A 22,297-nucleotide genomic window follows, 5' to 3' on the forward strand; every position below is an offset into this window, starting at 1 on the left:
CAAAAAAGGCCTGATCACGATCAGTGAATTTCTCACTCCCATCCTGAATGATTCCATCAATGCTGCCCTCTTCCCAGGAGCCTTGAAAGAGGCAGCTGTTACGGTCCTGCTGAATAAACCCTCCGTGGACATCACAGAATGCTACAACTACTGACAGATCTCCCTCCTACTACACACAGCCAAAGCCCTACAGTACACCATCAACAGGCGTCTGATCAACTACCTCATCAACAACCAGCTCCTCAAGGCCACCAAGTCCGGATTCAGGCCCAACCACAGCATGGAAACAGCACTTATCGCACCAACTTATGCTACACACATAATCATAGACAGAGGAGCGAGTGGGACCTTAATCCTATTGGACCTCTCGGCGGCGTTTCACATGGTATCACACCTCATCCTCATCGGGCACCTTAACGAGATCGGGATTCAAGGGCCTGCCTTTTGATTGATCTGCTTCTTCCTGACAAAAAGAACTCAGACAGTCAACCTGACATCATAGTCCTTGGAAACTGGAAATCTCATCTGCGGAGCACCTCAAGGTTCATCTCTCAGTCGGACCCTCCTCAAAATGTACATAACTCCACTGGCCAACGTCATCCATACCTACTTTATCACCATCCTCTTCTACACCGACGACATGCAACTAATACTGCCCTCTCTGAATAAAACCCACAACACAAGGAACACGTTTACTGCCTGCATGCCATGGATGAAATCCAACTGTCTCAAACTCAAGACTGACAAGACAGATGTGTTGATCTTTGGAAACAACACCTGGGACTCCACCAGATGGCCAGCCACCCTAGGATCTACTCCCACCCAGAGGCTTGCACACCAGTAACCTAGGGATCATTAATAAGAAAAGCCTGGACATGTCCGCCCAGTCCAACGTCGTCACTGCTTTCACACACTGAAAATGCTGAAGAAAATCTTCAAATGACTCCCAAGCAACACCAGAAGCCTGTCATCCATGCACTCATCACCAGTAGTCTGGACAACGGGAACTCTCTCTATGCAGAAATCATCAAACAGCTCACCAGAAGGCTGCAAACCACCTAGAACGCAGCTGCCAGACTCATCCTCACCCTCTCACTCAGAACACATATCACACCACACCTGAGGGAGCTCCACTGGCTCCAGATACATAAGCACCCACAGTTCAAACTACTCACCCACACATTCACGGCACTACACTGAGGAAATAGAAATTTTATGTGGCCAGTGTGTCCCCCACTCGCACCCTATGTATGTACCTATTCCCCATGTATGTCCATGTCATCATGTAATTCCCTTCTCATGGCTGTAATAATAATGCCTCTGCATTTCCGTCCAATGTTAGTATGTCAGTTATTAGGCCCTCCATGAATGAAACGTTAATTCTGCTCTGAGGCCTATGTTGCCAATGCATTTACATGGTACACGTTTAAAAGTCGAGATGCACACGTTTTGTGGCACTGCCGAGCCAGGTCCCGAATTCAGGCTCCGAGCCTCTTCTGACTCTGAAAGCTGCGGTTTAATTATGTATCCCTGACCTCTCCCTTACTTCCTGCTCAGCCGAGAGGTGCCCAGCCTAGCCTGCCAAAGACAGTATTTTGCCTACAGTTATCTGCTCAGCTCCACAGAAAACACATTCCAGTCTAGTGAAAGGGGTAAACATATTCCGCCTGCAGAAGATAGGGCCTAGCCTTTCTGTCTCCATTCAAGTGATTTACAGAACCCGTTTCCATAGAAGGCCCATGGCCCCACGCAATGCACGAAGAAATATATGCACACACTAGCATTTAGTGATGAACAGCCTTTGCTCGAGAGACCTTTACTTCAGACAATACATCCTCCAAACACAAGATATCAGATATGCCAAAGGTGCAGGTCGTTCTGACATCCCAGACTCCTCTACTAGTGCTAAAGTCAGCTCCCCCCAGCTTCCCCCAGTTACACGTCAATTTCACGTCATGACCAGTTTTGCGCGCACAAGTAGGGTAAAGGTTCCTGCTGACCATGCAGACCTCCTCTATGCATCCACCCACCTATGACACACCTATGACTCATCAAGTGAACACCCACATGTACGCCTCTTTACACGCCTTCTTTCACGCCCATGTGTTCTTATCTCTCTCTTTCACTTGCTCCGCCTGGAGCGCTCCGCCTTCTCTATTCAATGCAATGTATGTTCTAACTATATATAATGTGTTATGTGAATAAAGATTTTAGATGACGACCCTTCCTGAACCTTAGTGGTGATGGAACCCGATTCTCCAGTAGCTCGAGCTATTGCATTAAAGCCCTTTTGAATCGGACACAACGGACTCTGCCTCTCATTTTATGAGCAATCCTTATTAATGTATAGAAATTCTGACAGGGTAATTAATTATTTACCACATTAATCTGGCGCCCGAACAGGGACTAGTCCCCTTCCCCACGCGCCGGCGATGTAGGTCCAGCCCCCTGACCCCTTCTATAGCCGTGACGGACTTCAAGTGTACACGACAGCGGGACTTCCTGCTTACTCCCTCAGGCCCACGGAGGAGACGGAGACTGCGACCAGGCATCCACACGAGGCGGTGAGGATTGCGGACCATCCCGACCAGAGCCCAAGCAGAGAGAGCAAGGTTCGAAGTATCCCGAGGCCCACCTGTTCCGAGGCGCATGCGCAGCACCAGAAGCAGTAGCAGTCCAGTCCAGTATCGAGTTTCCGAGGCCTTCAGTTTTGCTTCCCGGTGAGTACCGTTATTGGGAACGCATAGAGACGGGTTCATTTATTTGAGCCCGGTAAAGACGGGTCTGGGTACACAGATCCGGTAAAGACGTGTCCATTTAGGTGGATGCGGTAAAGACGTGTCTCTTTACGAGACCGGTATGGTTGTACTGTTTTTGCAGTGCATAAAGTAAACAAGTTTTTCAGGATTGTGTTTTTTCTATGTACTAGTTAGGATGTATCTGTTTTTACTGTTTTAATGTCGTAGTATGAATGATTGTTTCCAGTCTATTTTTGTGTATATTGTGTTTTCGTTCAAGTTAGTTCCAACATGCCACTGTTCCCGAAATTACGTCAGATAGGGACCAGGAAAGGGATACTCGAAGAGGCAGTCCCCGTCCCGCCTAGGGACACTCCTGGTCATTTTATGTACCAGAAGCACGGGCTAGATGCCATACTATTTTTAGACTTATGGGTAGATTACACGAAGGATCTGGAAGAGAAATATAGATGGCCTGTCTCAGGGACATGGGATGCTGATTGCATAATGAGAGTAGAGGAAGCACTATGGAAAAGGAAAGCCAGACAGTCCCAGAAGGATGCCATAGAGTTGTGGCGTAAAGAAGCGCATAGGAGAACAGAGAAAGAAATACAAAAAGCAGAGAGAAGTAGAGAAGCATCAGAAAAAGCCAGAGAAAAAGAGCTAAAGGAAGAAGGTGAACGGGTTAAGACAGAACAAGCAGATAGACAAAGAAATGCCCTTATTAAAGGCATGTATCCCGTCCTCGCCGAAGGACTACCTAAAGTGACCCCGGAAGTGCCTAGTAATTTGCCGCCACCATTGATCCCGACTAAAGTCCGTAGTCATAAACAGACAGCAGCGGACATTTTTCTTTCCTCCTATTTGGAAGACGCCGCTCCGGATTATGTTAATGCAGGTTTCCCTCCTCCTCCTTCTCCTGGCAACAATCCTAACAATCCTTTTCTCCCTCCGCCCGTAGCACAGGATCAACCCGCACCAGTAGTGACACTGACAGTGAAAGACGACTCCAGCCAAGGGGCAGTGGGAGGGGGGCCCACCACAGATATACTGCACACGCCGCCACCATCACGAACACTACGAGAATTAGCACGATAACAAACACCAAAAACGACAACAACACCTCTTAAACAAACTGTAACGATTTCGAATTGTATATATGATCCAGTACCAGGTGTAAGCTCAATGCTCATGTACTCAGTACGATTAAGACGCGTTGCAGACTATCTGATCACATTACCAGGCATGAAAGAACATTTAGACAAAATATACCACTTCATTAGAATGGGGGAGGGACCCGAGAGTATACATGAGGCCATGGCACATAGAAAGGTGGAGGTTCAAGGCATGCTTTTACGATTTTTGATCAATTTTCTGATCAGGGAACAAGACCAGCCAAATAAAGAAGTAACTAAAGGTATGATTGGTTGGAGTGACAACATAGCTGCCGGTAAACATGATACAATGTCAAAGATAGAATGTATGTACAGGAACATTCGTTAAGAAATTCTGAACTTACACAAGAAAGAGCGAGACGAGAACAAGAAAGAGGATGACTTAGCCTCTGGAGAGGATGAGCCAGAAACAGAGGAAATGGATAAAATGAATTACGTAGGCAGGGCGAGACAGTTGGACAGGCCTAAAGGCCTAGATTACAGTAAACATGGCCCTCCCATACCAGAAAGATATTCCCTCGAACACCTATTCCAAGCTACTGAGAATGCACTGAAAAGACGAGTAGGGGGCGATGAACCTCATACTATGCATGAACAGGAACTAGCCCGGTCAGCCGTTCAATGGGCATGTAATTCGAACATATATAATGATGACGTAGTGGTGCAAACTTTTTTGAGCCTTCCTCCGGAAGAACAGCGTTTAGCTGGTATCTACATGGTTCAACATCTAATCACATTGTACGAGAGCCAGCATTCTGATCCAGGTCCCTTGTATAAATTACTGGACGATTTACTCTTAGCGAGATGGAGAGGCCTAGGTACCGAATTAATTAATGTCATTCTAGACCAACAACATAAGTACTTAACTTTTCTGACCACACACTTGATTCCTGCCCCACACCGAGATAGAAAGACATTCCACATAGACAGACAGAACCCCCTACGAGAGGTACATCCCGTTAGAAATACAGCGAATGAGCTACAACGAGTATACGTTTACACACCCTTGACGAAAATAGAGATACTGGAAATGAAAAAATTACTGCCTTGTCATGATAAAGACCCGGGGGGATTCCACAGTGAATTAAAAGACATTCTCCGTATAGGGGATTACACATACGCTGACATCATTAAATTATTGAAAGTACTATTACCAGCAGGCATTTATGAAAAGCTTAAAGAAAAAGACTGGGAGGTGGGAGAGAAAAAGATCAGTTGGGCAGAATTGGAAGATGAAGATAAAACACGAGGCCCTGGTGTTGGTCTTGGGGACAAAGCTAAAGCACTACCTGAACTATTGATACAGGTCTTGCCGAGATTATTGATTACTAAAAAGGAAGATTGGGATGCTATTTCAGCCTGTAAACAGAAACCAAATGAAGACACTAGTGATTTCTATTCTAGATTCGAAAAATGTTTTACTATTAATAGTGGCCTTAAGACAAATAGTGAATCGTACCCACATCTTTTTGTGAGCAAATTAGTAGAGAATTCCTTACCTCCGATCAAAAATAGAGTACTGAAGGTTGAGAGTACCTGGCAAGCAAATAGCCCGTCCCAAATGTTGCAAATGTTACAGTACCACCAGAACCGAATTAGAGAGGAACAGGAACACGAAAAGAGGCGCATGAAAGATACGAAAATGAAAGTACTAGTTGCACAAACAGTACCAGCTGATGGCCATAAAAAGGGCACGGCACCTGTTAAGGGAAATTGTAATTATTGCAAGCAACCAGGTCACTATGTAAATGAATGTGCTGTCCTGAAACACAATATAGCTACAGGCAAGACAAAAGAAAGACCGCGTCCTCCTAGACAGGATAACACCCGCATAACACGCAAACGCCACAGAACACGCAACAGACAGTAGCTGTACCCCAACCTATAGCTGCCACACAACATGTCACGCAACAAATGTACCAGTACGCACAGTCAGACTATCCAGAATATCAACAGTACTCATGAAACAGCCTAGAGAGGGAGGTTGGCTTGCCTCTTATTGAGGTTCCTGTAGATCAAGAGGGTCCCTATGTACATAGTCGTGTATTGGGAAAAGACAGAAAATTTCTAATTGACACAGGGGCGAGCAGAACTACCATCAGTCACGACGAGGTTCCAGGGGCACCCCTCTCAGGCTCACAGAATATTTCCCTGGGATTTTCAGGAAAGCCTATTGTTAACGAAGTGTCAAAGCCAGTTCCCTTAGGAGTTGGTCCATTGTCCCGTACTACAGACTTGTTACTTACTAAGTCATGTCCAGAAAACTTGCTTGGTATAAAGACATTGAAAGAACTAGGAGCAGTGATTTGTTGTTCTCCGGAAGGAGTGAGATTGTTTTTACGTGATTTTAAAGGACATTATGTGTTGAGAGATTTTGATCCTAGGCTTCAGAATGTACCACAGCATTTATGGGCGCAAGGTCCGACTGATGTAGGTTACATGCACATTACACCACACTGTGTCACACTCAAACAAGGAGTAGTACTGCCACGAATCCGACAATACAAGTTACCACCTGATGCTGTAGCAGCATTACTGAAAATTGTTGATGAACTTATTGCACAGGGAGTGGTTGTAGAAACTGACTCAAATGTATGTAATTCTCCTATCATTCCTATTCTTAAACGAACTGACCCAAATGCACCACCAGTCTACAGACTAGTGATTGATCTCCGAGAACTGAACAAGTGCATAGTACCCCAGTACCCAGTGGTCCCAGACATTTCTTTATTACTGACTGCAATTGATTCCAAAGCGACGTTCTTTACTGTAATCGATCTCAAGAACGCCTTCTTTAGTGTCCCAATCCATCCAGAGAGCCAGTACCTCTTCGGATTCTGTTTAAATGGACGCAGCTTCAAATTTACGAGGGCTCCTCAAGGATTCACAGAAAGTCCTAGTATTTATAGTCAAGCATTGAAAAGACAACTAGACAGTATTCACATGCCTACTGATACCGCACTGCTCCAATATGTTGACGATCTCTTGATCACAGCACGAACAGAACGAGACTGTGAACGTGCATCACTGACAGTCTTATATTTCCTGGCAGACAAGGGGCACAAAGTGTCCCCTTTGAAGTTACAATTCTGTGCACAGCAAGTGGTGTACCTTGGACACTTGCTGTCCAAGAGGGGTAGACAGCTGACACCAGACCGCATTCAGTTAATTGCAAATCTTCCACACCCCAAGACACAAAAGGAAGTACGGGCCTTCATTGGCCTCACTTCTTACTGCAGACAATGGATTCCCCAGTATGCATATCTAGCCAAACCACTCATACAGTTGACAACACAGGAGGCAGCGACTTTGACTGTCCTCCCTTGGACTCAGGAACATGCACTCGCATTTGATGAATTGAAAAAAGCTCTATGTCAAGCACCAGTTTTAGCGACTCCGTGTTACAGCAAACCTTTTACACTTTTTGTCACTGAACGCGAAGGCACAGCATTATCTGTCCTTACACAAGATCAAGCAGGAAAACACAAGCCTTGTGCTTACTTTTCTAGTACATTGGATCCAGTGGCCCAGGCTCTGCCTGCGTGCCTAAAATCAGTTGCAGCAACAGCTCTAGCAATCAGACAAAGCGATTCCATTGTGTTAGGACATCCCCTGACAGTACAGGTTCCACACTCAGTGGAAGTTCTCTTGAACAGGACTCAGACACAACATCTGACTATAGCAAGACTGACAGGATATGAACTGACATTGTTCCAGCCACACATAGAGATCAGACGATGCAATACCCTGAACCCTGCTACACTCTTGCCCTCAAGCACAGCAGACCCTGCACCACATGACTGTGTGGAAGTAATTAATACAGTGACGAAGCCAAGACAAGACTTGACAGACATTGCACTACCAGACCCAGACCTGACACTTTATGTGGATGGTTCATGCATGAGAACAAGCACAGGAGAGTTAGTGGCCGCATATGCAGTGACCACTGATACTGAAGTTATAGAGACACATCGAATTTATACACGGTCAGCCCAAGCAGCAGAGCTCATCGCTCTGACACAAGCCTGTATACGAGCCAAGAACTTGAAAGTAAACATATACACAGATTCACAGTATGCCTTCGGAGTCGTTCACGACTTCGGAGTCCTCTGGCAGGAGAGAGGTTTTCTGACCTCTCATGGGGCCAAGATACAGCATGGCCCCCTTATTCAGGCTCTGTTAGAAGCAATACACTTGCCTACAGCCATAGCTATCATGAAGTGCAAAGCACATACTAAAGTCACTGACACCATTTCCCAGGGTAACGACCTGGCAGATCGAACAGCTAAACTTACAGCCCAAACTCAAACAGACATTCCAACTGACACGACAAAGACAGAAGCACCATCACTGACAAATTGCATGACAGTCAGAGATCCCTCACAAGATGTACTCGACATACAGACACATGCCACTCCAGACGAAATAAAGAAATGGACTGAACAAGGAGGGGTCCAAACAGACCAGGGTTGGATGACAAAAGGCAAAGCCACATGGTTTCTCCCTGACTCCATGGTTCAAGTTATCATAAATACAGCACATAGTCCAGCACACTTAGGAGAAAAAGCCATGTCAGACAGTTTACAGAATATTTGATTCAACAAGCATCTGCGTGCAGCAGCAAAACAGAAAGCGCGTACCTGCATGATCTGTTGCCAGTTCAATCCAGGCAAAGGCATTCCCGTAGAACAAGGTGGATTTCATCCTCCTGACCACCCTTTTGAAGTCCTCCAGATGGATTATATTCAGATGGACAGATGTCGAGGATACAAGTACGTCCTCGTAGTTGTATGTGCACTATCTAGATGGACAGAAGCGTACCCAGTCCCAGATTACACTGCTGTGACCACTGCCAAGCAGTTGGTCCGTGAATTCTTTCCGCGATACGGCTTGCCCCGTGACATGTACTCAGATAACGGTCAGCCATTCTCTTCTGAACTAATGAAACAAGTATCTCTTCTGTTAGGGTACCAGTGGAGATTCCATTGCGTAAGACACCCAGAGGCAGCAGGTCTCGTCGAGAGACACAATCAGACACTTAAAACAAGACTATCGAAGGTCTGTGCAGAAAAAGGCGTGGATTGGATGGTAGCCTTGCCGGTTGCCCTCTTTTACATGCAAATGGTAGCTCATTCCAGAACAGGACTGTCCCCGTACGAGGTGGTTTTTGGTAGACCGCCGAATATGTGGGGTACGCCTAAGCCAAAAAGAATAACTGATGTCGACAGTAATATGCTGACAGATTACCTGGCTTCCTTGATGTCTGCACTCCTTTCTTGTCGTTCACAGGTTGCAGCTGCTTTCCCCGACAACACCCAGGTGAAGGAGCATTCGATTGTCCCTGGGGACCTTGTTTTTATTCGGAATTTTGATCGTTCAAGTCCTCTCGAGCCCCGCTGGCGCGCACCGAAGTTGGTACTGTTAACGACGAGGACTGCCGTCAACGTCGAGGGGAGGAAGGGCTGGATTCATGCCCACCACGTCAAACGCTTCCATGGACTTCAATCAGTAAACGAAAATATGGACTGCCCCGATATCAGTGACTCAAAACTCCCTTTGCTAGAAAAGACTCCGCAACAAGAGTACAAATTAAAGCTACGGTCTAGTAAGTCAGACAGCGTTTAATTGTTTAAGTCCCCTCGGGTGAAGCGGTTAGACAGGTTCCTGACATGTATAAGATCGTAGACCCAAATAGACAGAGAGATAGGCAGAGAGAGATGAAAGAAAAATATTGCAAAAACTTACGCAGCAGATGCATAGTAACTCTGATCATTATGTTTTTTCTAAGTATATCGATTATATGTATAAGCTTGACGCTACATGTTTTCTTTCCTCCTCTTGGTTCACATATACATTCTTCCTTCAATAACACTATTGAGCACACATTCAGTGATCTGCCACCCCATGTATTGTCATATCGACTAGCACTGCGCAACAATACTTTTATTCGCATGTTACATCATTCTCACCAGACCAGCAATGTAACGAATTGCTGGGTATGTGGCCGACTCCCACCTTATCAGAAAACGAAGGGAGTTCTGCCCCTTTTTCCTTATCAGTTTTCGCACAATGGTTCGTGCGGAGCATGGTTTGCTTTAATGTCATCGTTACAAGACAGACAGTTCACAGATTCCCAGAGTGAATGGGTTTGGGGGAACCTGAATATAGCAATGAATAAGGCATGTTTTCCCGACAAAGATGGTTTTCCCCAAAGGAAAGGAACAGATCTAGAAAATGAAGTGTACAAACTAGGTAATGTTTCCCTTAGCCTTATGATTCTGAACGTCCAGTCCGAGTCAAACACAGGTTCACCGTTCATAACAGTCTTACCAGTAAAAGGTGAATTATGCGTTAGAAAGAATGGTTCAGTGCACTTGGGACACAGTGATTGTAATACTGTGGTCGAATTCAATGATAAAGGAAAGTCTACTTTCAAAGCTTCCCGCCATTCCTGTTTCATTTGCGGTCAGACAGCCTATGTACGTCTGCCCTTAGACTGGGGTGGGACGTGTTACATAGCGTTTCTATTGCCACCTGTTTTCCTAGCCCCATCACATTATCATCGAGATTCACGACTAGTACATGTTAGACACAAGAGGGAGACCGATACCCCAGTTGTCGATCAGACTGGGACAGCGTGGGAGCAATATTCAGATTTCAATAAAGGATTCTTTTTTTTCATAGGTCCCGTCCAAAACAGTAAATTAATACGCAGGTTAACACGAACTTTGGAAGCAGTAGTGAATGAGACTACTTCTGCTTTAGGAAACTTGACCGAGGAGCAGTCTGCTATGAGACTTGTTGTTCTTCAGAACCGCCTTGTTCTTGACGTCATCCTGGCCGATAGGGGCGGGCTTGTAGAGTGATCGGCTCCAGTTGTTGTGTGTTTATTCCAAATAACGCGCCATCCGTGTATGCAGCAATAACGAGGCTCCACAAGATAGCTCACGAGATACACCAGAATCCAGGCACCTGGACTTGGTCCGGTTGGCTCTGGAGTGTGATATCAGCCTGGGGATGGAAAGTGTTGTTCTTCCTGGGAATAATACTACTCGTAGTATTCAGTTGCTGTCTCTGTCTGCAATGTGGCCCAGCGATTTGCGGCTTGTGTGCCACTGCCTGTATTCCCCGTCCACGTTCACGTTCCCGTGCATGAATGAAAAAAGACGAGCAAATGATGCTATTTGAACAAATTGATGGTCTCATGAATATAGATGTGTCCTGAAGGGCACAGAAGGGGACAAGGAGGGAATGAGGAAATAGAAATTTTATGTGGCCAGTGTGTCCCCCACTCGCACCCTAAGTATGTACCTATTCCCCATGTATGTCCATGTCATCATGTAATTCCCTTCTCATGGCTGTAATAATAATGCCTCTGCATTTCCGTCCAATGTTAGTATGTCAGTTATTAGGCCCTCCATGAATGAAACGTTAATTCTGCACTGAGGCCTATGTTGCCAATGCATTTACATGGTACACGTTTAAAAGTCGAGATGCACACGTTTTGTGGCACTGCCGAGCCAGGTCCCGAATTCAGGCTCCGAGCCTCTTCTGACTCTGAAAGCTGCGGTTTAATTATGTATCCCTGACTTCTCCCTTACTTCCTGCTCAGCCGAGAGGTGCCCAGCCTAGCCTGCCAAAGACAGTATTTTGCCTACAGTTATCTGCTCAGCTCCACAGAAAACACATTCCAGTCTAGTGAAAGGGGTAAACATATTCCGCCTGCAGAAGATAGGGCCTAGCCTTTCTGTCTCCATTCAAGTGATTTACAGAACCCGTTTCCATAGAAGGCCCATGGCCCCACGCAATGCACGAAGACATATATGCACACACTAGCATTTAGTGATGAACAGCCTTTGCTCGAGAGACCTTTACTTCAGACAAAACATCCTCCAAACACAAGATATCAGATATGCCAAAGGTGCAGGTCGTTCTGACATCCCAGACTCCTCTACTAGTGCTAAAGTCAGCTCCCCCCAGCTTCCCCCAGTTACACGTCAATTTCACGTCATGACCAGTTTTGCGCGCACAAGTAGGGTAAAGGTTCCTGCTGACCATGCAGACCTCCTCTATGCATCCACCCACCTATGACACACCTATGACTCATCAAGTGAATACCCACATGTACGCCTCTTTACACGCCTTCTTTCACGCCCATGTGTTCTTATCTCTCTCTTTCACTTGCTCCGCCTGGAGCGCTCCGCCTTCTCTATTCAATGCAATGTATGTTCTAACTATATATAATGTGTTATGTGAATAAAGATTTTAGATGACGACCCTTCCTGAACCTTAGTGGTGATGGAACCCGATTCTCCAGTAGCTCGAGCTATTGCATTAAAGCCCTTTTGAATCGGACACCACGGACTCTGCCTCTCATTTTATGAGCAATCCTTATTAATGTATAGAAATTCCGACAGGGTAATTAATTATTTACCACAACACAAAAAAGGCCCTGCTTACATTAGCAACCGCAACCACTTCTGTCAACATCCTAGGCACCCCTGTTCAGCCGGACTCACGCTCGGACACATCACAGACATACACAGACACAGATCCGGAGCCACGCCTTCTCATACATCACTCCTAAAGCATGGAGCGACTTCCCTCAACACACCAGAGCCTCCTCCTCGCTTCTTGAGTTAAGCAAGAAGCTGAAGACCTGGCTCTTCGAAAGACTCTGCTCTTGAGGCTAGACTGCCACACCTGCACAGCGCCAGGACACGCTCCCAGGTGATAGAGCGCTCTACAAATACACTTAACATAACATTATCCATAGCGTCACTCTGTCCCCCCCGTTGTGGTAAAAATCACTGCCAGGTGCACAGATTAAGTCCGCAGTGAAGTAAAAAGTAGTGCAGTGTAGAGGTTTCCTCTTCAGTTAGCACTGAACACAGCAAGAGTACAGCACAGTGCAATGGTCCCAGACTCCCTCATTTATTTAAAACCACTCGAAGTGCCAGTAATAAGTGGTACAGAGTGTGAAAGTTTACACAAAAAGTAAATGCTCTTTGCAGTGATAGCAAACATCAGCGCAGAGCGCACAGATTTCTTAATCTCTAAACACCCTCTTACTGTGAGTGATAATCAGTCCACCGTACAGGTCTGTAAATACCCCTTACAGGGTGTGGAAATATTTTTAAAATCTGCTTGTTTTAAAGGCTGATTGATACAGGCAGCAGCTTGCCCTTTAAAGAAATCCACTTGTGCAACCTACTACCTAAACATTAGCTGGACATAAGACACATTTATAGCTCGTTTTTAATAGTAAAACATGTCTAGAGTTGGGACAGCTTGAGGTGGTCTTGGGTGTAAAATTAGTGGAGTATTTTTTAATAAAACTTTTATTAGGAATTTATTAGCATTGGTACTTGTGATTCAAAGGTAACAGATCTGTGCAGTCTGAGCATAAACTCACTTGTACAGGACAAAGGTTGGAACCTGGGACCCATTAGCTATCCCACTAGAGTTGAAATTTGTACCCCGGAGGAAAATACATGAATCCTTTCAGTTGGTGCATTTACACTGTTTGGTGACTGGAATTAAATCCCAGATTCACAGCACTAAACTTGGTCCAAGTATTGGTACCACTCAACAGCAAATGACACCTATAACTCTTGAAGAATCACATTCACAAGACACTTAAATCTCATTTTTAGCTCACAACATACAATTCAACTTTTTACAACTTATAAATAATATCAATTCCATTTCTTTTTCTGCTCTTGTTTTTGAACTCTGGTTCACCCCCTTCAGACCTATTTCTTTCATATTTTGGATGATATCTATTACTTACTTTACCCTTTGTGCTGTTCTCTCTCTTCTCTTGCCTCGTCTTGCTTTTTCTGCTCACTCATCTTGTTCTCCCCTTCCTGGTGAAGTGACAAGCAGAGCAGAATGGCTTCAAGAGTCTCTTGGACCCTTCACATAGGCTCCTGTATCATGGTAAATCCCTCATTAGCGCATGATGGGAGAGTGCAGCAACCCTTTGTAGCATTGCTATACAAGTACCGCTGGGTATTGGGGAACTCATGTCAGGTTAGACTGAAGTCTCACTCAAATCTGTCTAATTCTTCAAACTATGAGGAAGAACTAGAACTTCACATTTGACATTGCTCAGACGTCTGCTGTGTGCTGAGTAGTAACGGTCTATGCTCCACAGCGCAGACCTTCTTTTCAGCCAGTGATTCCAAAGTTCTCTGTACTGAGAAGAGAGGCCAAGAAGAGTGACCGACAGCCCGCAAACATCTGTCAAGACAGACACCCTGCAAAGAGACACACTGCAGACACGCCTCATACCGACACACACACAGCCTACAAAGATAAGCCTACCCCGTGCACATGCACACACATCCAACCTACACACACACCCTTTTACAGACATATATTAAAAACACAGACATATACCTTCCACTGCATGACAGGCCTCCTGCATGGCACACCCAAGGTTTGTGCACACACACACACACACACACACACACAATCCCTGCAGCAGGCACACAACCTCTGTAGCGGATAATGCCATAAGACAACCTATGGCACAGGAAACTATTGCAATGACTGAAGCTTCTGCCTAGTCTGAGAGATGGAAACAGGAGAATGGGAGAAAAGGGGCGCGGGAGAGCACGGGGAGCCTTGACGTCAACTGCCTGGGGACCTGCTTTGAAAATAGGGGCAAGGGTGACTGAGACAACAAATGAACAGCGAGAGCAGAGCACAGGGTGTGTACAGATTCCTCAAGGTGCAATAAGATCCAGAGCAGCGTGCACAGATACATCACAGTGCAGTGCAGTAAACGGCAGAGCAGTGGCACAGACGTCTCGCAGTATAGTCCGATGCAGTGGAATGCAGATTTATCAGAGTGCAGTAAGGTGAAGTCAAGTGTGCACAGAGACTTCAAAGTGCAGTAAGGTGAAGTCAAGTGTGCACAGAGACTTCAAAGTGCAGTAAGGTGAAGTCAAGTGTACACAGAGACTTCAGAGTGCAGTAAGATGCTGTGCTGGGTGCACTGATTCCTTATATTGCAGTAAGGTGCAGTGTGCACACACCTCTCATAGTACAGTAAGATACAGTGCACCAGTGCATGGATGCATCTCTAACACAAATGAGGCCCACAAACACCGCCAGGGCGGAAGGAAAGCCCCCAGGGCCCCCGGATAGAAGAGCCCAGCTCAGCTCCAGGGCCCCCCGGATAGAAGAGCCCAGCTCAGCCCGAGGGCCCCAGATAGAAGAGCACAGCTCAGCCCCATGGGCCCACAGATAGAAGAGCACAGCTCAGCCCCATGGGCCCACAGATAGAAGAGCCCAGTTCAAGCCCCAGGGGCCCACAGATAGAAGAGCCCAGCTCAGCCCCAGGGGCCCACAGATAGAAGAGCCCAGCTCAGCCCCAGGGGCCCCCAGATAGAAGAGCCCAGCTCAGCCCCAGGGGCCCCCGGAAAGAAGAGCCCAGCGCAGCCCCAGGGGCCCCCGGATAGAAGAGCCCAGCTCAGCCCCAGGGGTCCCGGATAGGAGAGCCCAGCTCAGCCCAGCTCCTGCAGAGATTCCCTCTAGGATTATTCAGTCTATTTCTACAAACAAAGCATGAGGTGCTGACAATCTCCTACCTGAGCAGAGACCTGTGCAGACGTGTCCAGGCTCTCTCCTCTCCCTGGGGCTGGGGGGGAGATCTGGGGGGTGGTGAGGGGGAACAGGTGCAGATTTGGTGTCTGAGGGGGGCAGATCTGGGGTCTGAGGGGGGTCTGTAGATGAAGGTAACTGCCCACCAGACAGGGCTCCTTCCTCTGCAGCAGGCTGGACACACCAGGAGAGGCCGGAAGTGATGTCAGCACCGCTGCTGATGCTGTCTCTGCCGCTGCTGACCCGGAAGAGGAAACCCTTCTCCGTTTCATCCAATGTGCAGCTCAGTGGATTTCATCAGCATGAGAGGAGCGCACTCTGGTGGCCGCTGATGGAACCGCCGCCTCCAGGAGTTAATACATTTCACACAAACAAGCACTTATACCTGTAAAGACCTGGGATTTCAGATGTCACAGACAGTTCAAGTACAGGGCCTCACACTTGGCTGCTGCTGTGTAAAAGTATGTATAGCTTCTCTTCAGATGAGCATCTTCCAATCACTGGCGTAAAGGACTGAAGAGTATTTACAGAAAGGTGACAACTGGAAGTGGCAGTCTGTATTTCAATGAATATATCTGCATTTAAATGAATATATGAGTATATCGGTCAGTTTTACAATTAAACTGGACAGCTTATTTATTTATTTAAATAATTTATTTGCAGATTTTTCAAATCCACAGCGTGGTACATAGGAAAGTAAACAGAGGAAAATACCATGGAGTTTTAAACACCAGATCAGTGACAATGCAGCATAGGCCATGAGTCAAAGCGACAATTAAAGGAACAGCTTATTTCTCATTTTCCTGTGTATATATAGCATATTGCTGATATTTGATACGGTCTTACTCCTTATATTTGATACGGTTTTATATCCTCGAACAAGACTGGAATATAAGCCCCAATTAGGTTTTGAGTTTCTGATTTAAGAGCACAACTGTCTCCTAAAATATTAAGATAGCGGCCTCTTCCAGGCTTTGTTTCTTTACAGTAACCACCTCCATCTTTCAACAGAGATTCAATCACAAAAAATAAAGCAATATGTCTTTGAAACAATGAACTCCTAAGATCATAGAGCAATCAATAATGATCCAAAGATTTCTCACAGCGTGCATTGAATCATAAAAATGTGTGGGTGTTTCTGGTCTGAAGAACAGGGGAGGGGCATTTCACTACTCGAAAATATTGTTCTCCTTCACATAGGCCCCCATATCATAGTACACTCGTCATCAGTACACCGTTTATTAGTGAGTGCAACAACTCTTTGCAGCATTGTCATGCAAGCTACCTTGGGCGACACAACAGCAACATTAGTTCAGACGTGCATACATCATAGCCCTCAAGCCTCACTCATCACGAGTGACACTCACACATTTAGAGGTTGTGCTGAAGTCTGACTCAAACCTGGCCCATTCTTCAAAACTATAGAGATGAACTAGAACTTCACACATGACATCCACTGTGTGCTGGATAGCATCGCCCTAACTTTCTGCACAGAGCAGACTCCGTCCACATTTTGGTGGCAAAACCTTTCTCATATTTCACCTTGAGCACTGCTCATGTTACAGTTCAATAGAATGCTGACGTGAATGTCTATTTTAGTGAGACTTGGTTGTTACTTGTATCGCTTTACTCGTGTTCTCATCATATCTATAAATTCAGTAATGTCTCTTCCTTTTACATAGTCAAAGTCAAATGTTAAGTGACATCACTCCCTGTAAGGTCATCAGTATGCCAATTCGTTTTCAAAAACTTGAGAGGCCTTTTTTAAATATCTCAACTCTTTATTGATTTTCCATTTACAATCAACAGGTACGAAAGATCATCTATGAAGCAGAGTCCAAGATACTGTGTAAATCGGAACTTGTGAGAATGCATGGAGAACAGGAAAAACAAATAGCATAACCCTTCAAGATAGAGGTGATACGGCCCAAGAGGTATGAAAGATCATCTATGAAGCAGAGTCCAAGATACTGTGTAAATTGGAACTTGTGAGAATGCATGGAGAACAGGAAAAACAAATAGCATAACCCTTCGAGATAGAGGTGATACGGCCCAAGACGTATGAAAGATCATCTATGAAGCAGAGTCCAAGATACTGTGTAAATTGGAACTTGTGAGAATGCATGGAGAACAGGAAAAACAAATAGCATAACCCTTCGAGATAGAGGTGATACGGCCCAAGAGGTATGAAAGATCATCTATGAAGCAGAGTCCAAGATACTGTGTAAATTGGAACTTGTGAGAATGCATGGAGAACAGGAAAAACAAATAGCATAACCCTTCGAGATAGAGGTGATACGGCCCAAGAGGTACGAAAGATCATCTATGAAGCAGAGTCCAAGATACTGTGTAAATTGGAACTTGTGAGAATGCATGGAGAACAGGAAAAACAAATAGCATAACCCTTCGAGATAGAGGTGATACGGCCCAAGAGGTATGAAAGATCATCTATGAAGCAGAGTCCAAGATACTGTGTAAATTGGAACTTTTGAGAATGCATGGAGAACAGGAAAAACAAATAGCATAACCCTTCGAGATAGAGGTGATACGGCCCAACAGGTACGAAAGATCATCTATGAAGCAGAGTCCAAGATACTGTGTGAATTGGAACTTGTGAGAACGCATGGAGAACAGGAAAAACAAATAGCATAACCCTTCGAGATAGAGGCGATACGGCCCAAGAGGTACGTAAGATCATCTATGAAGCAGAGTCCAAGATACTGTGTAAATTGGAACTTGTGAGAATGCATGGAGAACAGGAAAAACAAATAGCATAACCCTTCGAGATAGAGGTGATACGGCCCAAGAGGTATGAAAGATCATCTACTAAGCAGAGTCCAAGATACTGTGTAAATTGGAACTTGTGAGAATGCATGGAGAACAGGAAAAACAAATAGCCTAACCCTTCGAGATAGAGGTGATACGGCCAGAGGTATGAGAGATCATCTATGAAGCAGAGTCCAAGATACTGTGTAAATTGGAACTTGTGAGAATGCATGGAGAACAGGAAAAACAAATAGCATAACCCTTCGAGATAGAGGCGATACGGCCCAAGAGGTACGAAAGATCATCTATGAAGCAGAGTCCAAGATACTGTGTAAATTGGAACTTGTGAGAATGCATGGAGAACAGGAAAAACAAATAGCATAACCCTTCGAGATAAAGGTGATACGGCCCAAGAGGTATGAAAGATCATCTATGAAGCAGAGTCCAAGATACTGTGTGAATTGGAACTTGTGAGAGTGCATGGAGAACAGGAAAAACAAATAGCATAACCCTTCGACATAGAGGTGATACGGCCCAAGAGGTATGAAAGATCATCTATGAAGCAGAGTCCAAGATACTGTGTGAATTGGAACTTGTGAGAATGCATGGAGAACAGGAAAAACAAATAGCATAACTCTTCGAGATAGAGGTGATACGGCCCAAGAGGTATGAAAGATCATCTATGAAGCAGAGTCCAAGATACTGTGTGAATTGGAACTTGTGAGAGTGCATGGAGAACAGGAAAAACAAATAGCATAACCCTTCGAGATAGAGGTGATACGGCCAGAGGTATGAAAGATCATCTATGAAGCAGAGTCCAAGATACTGTGTAAATTGGAACTTGTGAGAATGCATGGAGAACAGGAAAAACAAATAGCATAACCCTTCGAGATAGAGGTGATACGGCCAAGAGGTATGAAAGATCATCTATGAAGCAGAGTCCAAGATACTGTGTAAATTGGAACTTGTGAGAATGCATGGAGAACAGGAAAAACAAATAGCATAACCCTTCGAGATAGAGGTGATACGGCCAGAGGTATGAGAGATCATCTATGAAGCAGAGTCCAAGATACTGTGTATATTGGAACTTGTGAGAATGCATGGAGAACAGGAAAAACAAATAGCATAACCCTTCGAGATAGAGGTGATACGGCCCAACAGGTACGAAAGATCATCTATGAAGCAGAGTCCAAGATACTGTGTGAATTGGAACTTGTGAGAATGCATGGAGAACAGGAAAAACAAATAGCATAACCCTTCGAGATAGAGGTGATACGGCCCAAGAGGTACGAAAGATCATCTATGAAGCAGAGTCCAAGATACTGTGTAAATCGGAACTTGTGAGAATGCATGGAGAACAGGAAAAACAAATAGCATAACCCTTCGAGATAGAGGTGATACGGCCCAACAGGTACGAAAGATCATCTATGAAGCAGAGTCCAAGATACTGTGTAAATTAGAACTTGTGAGAATGTATGGAGAACAGGAAAAACAAATAGCATAACCCTTCGAGATAGAGGTGATACGGCCCAAGAGGTATGAAAGATCATCTATGAAGCAGAGTCCAAGATACTGTGTGAATTGGAACTTGTGAGAATGCATGGAGAACAGGAAAAACAAATAGCATAACCCTTCGAGATAGAGGTGATACGGCCCAAGAGGTACGAAAGATCATCTATGAAGCAGAGTCCAAGATACTGTGCAAATTGGAACTTGTGAGAATGCATGGAGAACAGGAAAAACAAATAGCATAACCCTTCGAGATAGAGGTGATACGGCCCAGAAGATCCCGCAGATGAATAGGGAAGGAGGACGAGGGGGAACACGAGGGGAAGGGACATGGGAACAGGAGTGAAAAGTCAGGGAGCCAGGCCACTTGGCAGCCCCTTAAGAAACTAACTCCCACCCCCAAAATAATCAAGGGGCAGGCACAGAGCACGGAACCAGGCCGATTGGTGTCAGCGTATACTGCTACAGATGTAGGAAGGGTCCCCAAACTTCTGCAGTTAGTCTTTCAGCTTACACATAGGTCTTTTGTAAGTGGCCATGCTGTACATGTCAAAGAGCCATGTACTATGAGACGGTAGTGCGGTGGATGACCAATGGCATAAAATTCCACCTTTGGCTCTACGAAGGCCGTGGTGGCTTAAATCTGGGAATATTGACATTTTGTGAAGCAAGGTCAGACGGGTCGTGAATTGTGGTGTCACCCCTAGGTTGGTCATCAAGGTATCCCAAACTGAGCCCCAGTAGCACAAAAGTACTATACAGTCCCACAGGAAATGCAAAATGTCACAGGCTAGTGAACCACACCTTCAGCACCTCCAGGACTTGGAATCCTCTGCCACATGTGCTTTATAGACCCACTCTGGCTTCCAGTGCCATTGGTGTAGGAACTTGAATTAACTGAATTTCAACCTTTATGATTCAGTCCTTGGTGCAATTATATCGCACCAATCTGACTCTTACATCTAACAATAAACAACTTCTTGCAGTCCCTAGGATTAAACAGTCACAGACAGGAGGTCGACAGTTCCCCTAAAACGTGGCCAAGTTTTGGAACCAGCTTCTGGACCATGTTCGTCTTGAACACCCCTACAAACTCTGGAGTCCATTCTCCAGGCTTTGTAAGTGGAACAGCCATCCTGAAATAGAGAGACCAAGAGTCATTACGCAATGACAATCTCGAAACTGACTGGAACGAACCTGGGCATGTGTGGTATCAAACCTGTTGGAATCATACCCCAACACCATATCCGGTGTTGAAGGTATGATTACAATCACAGGAAAGCTCTTTCGGGGAACCCTCCCTGCTCCCGGGACCGACGTTACAGAGCCTAACAGCAACCTAGGTCTGCTGCCGATGCCAGACACAATTCTGCCCTCCTGCTGCTGGGCCATGGCCGAGCAGGGGAAGGTAGGACAATAGGTTTCCTGTCACAGGGAGGGCGCTCCCCACACTGCAACAGCACCACCTGTTTGCCCGTGTCTCCCAGCTCGCTGCTGTTGCCTGGGACACGAGTTCAAGGCCATCCTCCACCCGCAGGCTACCACCCGTGCTTCATCCCTGGTGGCCAGTGGTAGGTTGCTTTGTGTAATTGTATTGCTTGTTGTATTGTTTATTTTGTTTGTTTCATTAACCCGTTTGCCTCTTGCGCTACTTCTGTGCCCAGTGCCCTTCTGCCTTCTCGCCGTTCCTCCTGTGGTTTCTCCGTCGCTGCGCCCCCTCCGGCCCTGCCTCCACTTGCTACACTTCGCCTTAGTGTATTTTGTATTGCATTTTGTTGGATTGTTAGTTGTTTTCCTTCCCATTCCTCCTTTTCCTCTTGTGCCATTTCTGTGCCATTTCTGCCTTCTGTACCCTCGCCGTTCCTCCCCCGTTTTCCCGCCGCTGCGCCATCGCCTTCCCGCTCGCCCATTCGTCTGCCCCCACCCCCCAGCTGCTCCTCCCTTCCACCTCCTCTTCTTATGGCGTCCGCGCCTGGACCGCACCCAGTGCCAGAACACCTGGCCTCCACGAACGCCATGACGCCCGTCTCCGCTACTACTTCAGCTCCCTCCACGCACTCAACCCTGGACGATCATGCACCTGCTGCCTTGCTGCCCCGAAACGCACCCAAGGACCCTTCTCCTGCCGGAACTTCAGCTTCACCAGCATCCGGCCCGCCAACCCTACTCCCAGGAAAGAACCCAACTACCTTAGATGCATTCATCGCAACACTCGCAACACTAGAAACCATGTTAAGACGCACTTACCAGCCGGGATATGATGAAAACTGAGGATCAATGTTTTGTCCATGGGGCAAAGTAACATAATTTGGAAAATTAGCTAAATTAGGATTGCTGTATAAGATACAGTGCTAAAGTTAATAATGCCATCTTTGATGTAATCTTTCCTAATTTTTCAGTGCAGGGCAGTAGAAAAACGAATTTGCAGGAAGTCACGTTGAGTGTGGCACTTGTCCTAGCTCAAATGTACATTTTGATACAATCAGTCAGGGAACT

At 45.8% G+C, this 22,297-nt stretch overlaps 1 pseudogene; it reads right to left on the reverse strand.

The window, feature by feature from the left end:
- The window catches only part of LOC147662889 (uncharacterized), a 130,121-nt pseudogene that overhangs the window by 92,926 nt on the left and 14,898 nt on the right, over positions 1–22,297 (reverse strand).

The sequence above is a fragment of the Lissotriton vulgaris genome, unplaced genomic scaffold, assembly GCF_964263255.1.
Source record: "Lissotriton vulgaris unplaced genomic scaffold, aLisVul1.2 SCAFFOLD_1021, whole genome shotgun sequence".
NCBI lineage: Eukaryota > Metazoa > Chordata > Amphibia > Caudata > Salamandridae > Lissotriton > Lissotriton vulgaris.